The sequence below is a fragment of the Ictidomys tridecemlineatus genome, unplaced genomic scaffold (assembly GCF_052094955.1).
Source record: "Ictidomys tridecemlineatus isolate mIctTri1 unplaced genomic scaffold, mIctTri1.hap1 Scaffold_388, whole genome shotgun sequence".
In the NCBI taxonomy this organism is placed as follows: domain Eukaryota; kingdom Metazoa; phylum Chordata; class Mammalia; order Rodentia; family Sciuridae; genus Ictidomys; species Ictidomys tridecemlineatus.
This window is the reverse complement of record NW_027522547.1, coordinates 170546-175226: the sequence shown is the minus strand read 5'-3', so window position 1 is coordinate 175226 and position 4681 is coordinate 170546. Positions and strand designations below refer to the sequence as shown.

Here is a 4681-nt window from a genome sequence, read left to right as displayed (position 1 = left end):
CAGCACCCATGGGGACCAGGAGACTTTAAAGGAGTTTGGGGGGTCAGGAGCAGGGAAATCACCGGTACGGAGAGGCGGCATTCTTTGCCTCGGAAACGTATTTTTTTTTTCCGACTGATTGTTTGGATCGTGTATTGGGTAGGAAGAAAGGGGTATTTGGGATGAAAGTAAACCTCTACACACACACACATACACACACACACACACACACACACTGCACTAATATTCTGCACTGGCTTCCCGGTCTCTTTGTTAGGTTATTTTAGAGCAGCCTCGCCCTGGCGCAGTCTGATTGGCTCTGCTGGGTTAAAAGCAGGCAAAGTAAGGGGCAGAGTGCACCTGCCTGCTTGGGCAGGTGTGCCCGGGTGCTTGAGTATACATGCATTAGCAAGGGTGCAAGCTCGGTTTGGAATTGTGTACGAATGGGGGGAGGGCGTCTAAGTGTGCCAATGTGTCGTCGCGAGGGTTTGTCATTGTGGGTGTATGTACCAGCCTGTCAGTGTCACTGTGCAGAATTTTGCTGGTATTTAGTGAATACCTGGGAATGTCTCCGATTGTCATTGTATAAACCGCGGTCAGGGGTGGGGTGCAACCTAGGGCAAAACTGGGAGGTGGGCGAGAGAGGGTGGGGACTTAAATGTGGGCTCAGCTTTCTTCAAGCTCTCTGGCCTTAGACGTCCCTTCTGCCTCCCAACCCACCCTCTGTCCTTCCTTGGGCGTCTGTCTCCTACACTGCCACAGTCCATGTTCTCCCTATTGGGACTTCGCATCATCTCCAGCCCGCCTGCATTTTCTCTTGTGGGAGTTAGAATAGGCTTCCCGGACAGGGTCTGAGGCCCTGTGGTGGCTGGTGGCGTCCGCTCTGGCCCGCGGGACTGGTAGCTTCTGTACCTCCTTCCCCACCACAGGGAGGCACAGGGAACTCGGCTGGCGCAGGTGACAATAATGCGGGGCGTGCACGGGCGGGCAGCTCCCAGGGGCACTGTCCATCTTGGAGGGACATTAGAGTCCCCCTGACTCTGATGGTGTCTGTTTCTCCTCTTCTTCCGCAGATCCTAGTTCCTGGCCCTCGCCTCGCCGCGTCATTGATGGGCAACCAACTGGACCGCATCACCCACCTCAACTACAGCGAGTTGCCCACAGGGGACCCGTCCGGGATTGAGAAGGACGAACTTCGGGTCGGGGTCGCCTACTTCTTCTCGGATGAGGAGGAGGACCTGGACGAACGCGGGCAACCCGACAAGTTTGGCGTGAAGGCCCCCCCAGGCTGCACCCCCTGCCCAGAGAGCCCTAGCCGCCACCACCACCACCTGCTGCACCAACTAGTCCTTAACTAGACTCAGTTCTCCGCCTTTCGGGGCCAGGAATGCATCTTTTCCAAAGTGAGCGGCGGCCCTCAGGGCGCGGACCTGAGCGTCTATGCTGTCACCGCACTCCCAGCGCTCTGCGAGCCCGGCGACCTGCTGGAGCTGCTGTGGCTACAGCCGGCTCAGGAGCTGCCCGCGCCGGTCCCGCACTGGGCGGTGTACGTGGGCAGCGGGCACATTATCCACCTGCACCAAGGCGAGATCCGCCAGGACAGCCTGTACGAGGCGGGCGCGGCCAACGTGGGCCGGGTGGTGAATAGCTGGTACCGCTACCGCCCGCTGGTGGCCGAGCTGGTGGTGCAGAACGCCTGCGGCCACCTGGGCCTCAAGAGCGAGGAGATCTGCTGGACGAACTCGGAAAGCTTCGCCGCCTGGTGCCGCTTCGGCAAGCGGGAATTCAAAGCCGGAGGGGAGGTGCCGGCAGCTACGCAGCCCCCGCAGCAGCAGTACTATCTTAAGGTGCATCTGGGGGAAAACAAAATCCACACTGCCCGGTTTCACAGCCTGGAAGACCTCATCCACGAGAAGCGCCGCATGGACGCCAGTGGCCGCCTGAGAGTGCTCCAGGAGCTGGCCGACTTGGTGGACGACAAGGAGTAGCCTGCCTGCCCCGCCTGTGTCCAGCGCTGGATTCCCTTCCAGTCTCTGCTGGGCGGGCTTCGCGGCTGGCAGGCATTTCTTGATCCCCAACCCACCCCCGCGTGCGTCAGCCGCCGGTGGTCTGTGCGAGGGGCTGCACCCTTGCACCCCGCTGGCCAGCGGCAGGAAGTCTCAGGAACTGACCCTGGGACTGAAAGGGCGCAGCTGCGCGCGCCTCGCTGAGAACCTCAGTGGTGGTAACGGTGTTGGGAGACCCCAGAGAGTGCTTTTCCCTTGAGTTGTAAAGGGAGAAGGGAAAGGGGCAGAGGAGAGCAGGGACGTGACCTTTCCCGTGAGTCAAGGATCAGTGGCTTGAGGGAAATTACCCATTAGGAAAAAGGGACCTTCAATACCCCAAATGTGCAGACAGGCCAGTCGGAGGCGAGGATTGGTCTTTTCAGGGCACCGTTCACCTCCTGTATGAATGTGTCCCCAGAATGCAGGATTTCCAAGAAATCAAGCCTGCCCCTTGTGCACTGGTGAATAGTTCTGCAAGAAAGCACTTCAGGACTCTGGGTTATCCTGAGGCTGCCTGGGACTCTTCCGGCTCTCCAGCCCCAGGTCTCCTGACTTTATTCCAGGCTCTGGGCTAAGCTAGATAGTTTTTGCTTCCTGTTCTTTGCACCAGAGGGAGCAGACGCCACCCCACCCGCATTTGCCTGTGAGTCTCCCTCCTTGGCAGAAGGGAAGCCTTCCGGTCTGGGAGGACAATAGCATGGCTAATTTGATGTGGAGAGCGGGCTTCACCCGGGAAAAGGACATAGTTCACCTGGTGTCTGGGAACTTGAATGGGTGCAGAAGGGCGGCTTATTGTTCTGAACCCTTGATTACTCCCTCCTCGGGCTGCATTTCAAAAATAGTCATATTTTTAAAGGGATTGGAGGAGTGGGAGGGGGAGGACACGGCAACATTCCAGAAACCAGCATTATGACAACACCATAGCCAGAGTATTTAGTTTGGCTTTTCCTAACATAGAAATCTTAGAAGGTGGGGGAAAGGAAATCAAGTTTGAAAAAACGAGAGAGCAGTTTTCCAACTATGTCAACAAAGCCTATCGTGTTGATGTTTTTATTGACCATTTTAGCAACATGCTAATAAAATTTCAAATTGAAATTTTTATTTTCATGGCTTTAATCCATGATAGTTTAAATACTGGGGGCCATTAAGAGTGGATTTAGCTAAGAGCTTAGCTAACATTTGCCTTTTCACTCTATTCTTTCTCAAATTGTATGAGAATTCTGTTTTTGAATATTGTAGTTATTTTATTTTATTTTATTTTATTGGCTTAAAAAGCAGCCCTAGTAATGGTCGAGTTGTTGATTAATGTGTATATTGTACTGAATTTCTGTTAGTTAAAGGGTTTACTGCTTTGGTGGAAATCGCTAGCAGGTTCTGTGATGGTTCTTTTCTCCATGTTGTGTATCATTACCATTTCACATTTGCATTTCTACTTTTTATCTTCTCCTGATCTCCTTAAAAAGGAATCTAGAGTTTGTGTGCCCCCCCTCCACTCCCTGCCCCTTCTTTAGCTAGTCCCACAATTCATTCCTGAAAACAGGGACAAAAATATATTTTCCAAAATCTTAAGGTTGTATGAAACTCATTCCTTGAGCAAGGGTTTACAAACTTCTGTCCTTGGGCTGCAGCCCCAGTCTGACTGACTGTTACTGACTGACTGTGACTTGGCTCTGTGTATTACGACACCTTACAGCATCTGTCTCTTTTGAGGGAATTTGTCAAATAATGGTGTTTAGCTAATTGTTGCAAGCAATTGCATAAAAACAGGTACAATTTAGTTGGACAGCAAATATTATGGCCAAAGCCAGTTTCTGGCATTTCAAAAATAATGCAATAAAAACTAATAGCTGAGACTGGAAATGCCTTTTCCATGGTAAATGATTCATTTCTGGTGTGCGTGTGTGTGTGTGTGTGTGTGTGTGTGTGTGTGTGTGTGCGAGTGTGGTTTTGTTTTGTGTTTTGTTGGTTTTTATTCTGGATTCATTTCCTGACCTTGAATCAAAAGGTCGGATCAATGAAATATGAACTAAAGTATTTTTCTTAAGCCTACTGAGTGATTTATTTTTTTGAAAATGTTTAAATGTATATGCTTCTCTTTCAGCACATGCAACAGCAAAACTTTTATAATAACTATCTTAACTTTGCATGTATGGAGAACTGAAAGTCATCTATTTCCCTAACTTATTCTTCTCAATAACAGATGGCAGATCATAAATCAAAATTCTTTATTGTATCACATACTCCATATTCTTTACTGTGTCCTACTACTGTATCTTGGCTCCCTGCTATATTAAAAACCATCCTAAGCACTTGTTCTAACAGGAGTCCTTCTTGACATTTTGTCTTCCACCTGTCACTCAAAAAGTCAGAGTTCTGCAAAAGAAATTAATCAGTCTCTATCTTAACCTAATGCTGGAATTTATTTCCTCTGATGACACTTAATCTAATGTCTCTCTTAAGAAGAGTGTCATTTTAATTGAGGAATTGTTTTCCAGATTCAGAATTCCTGAAACTAGATGGCAATAAAATAAGAGTTGGGCAGTTAAAGTAGTTTCATTATTGTATTGGTCTATTAAGGATTTGGCTGGTAATAATACTTCTTACAGATTCACCATTAAAAAACACTGGTTACGGAAGAAACTTGAAAGATTTTTAAG

The 4681-nt window shown here is 49.6% G+C and overlaps 1 pseudogene across 1 annotated transcript; it reads left to right on the top strand.

Annotated features, from left to right (window-relative positions):
* Positions 1–338: 338 nt before the first annotated feature.
* LOC144373407 (protein LRATD1-like) lies at positions 339–4333 on the top strand (annotated as a pseudogene). Its single transcript, XR_013433089.1, has 2 exons — positions 339–416; positions 1053–4333. The product of XR_013433089.1 is annotated as a protein LRATD1-like (transcript).
* The last annotated feature ends 348 nt before the right edge of the window (positions 4334–4681 follow it).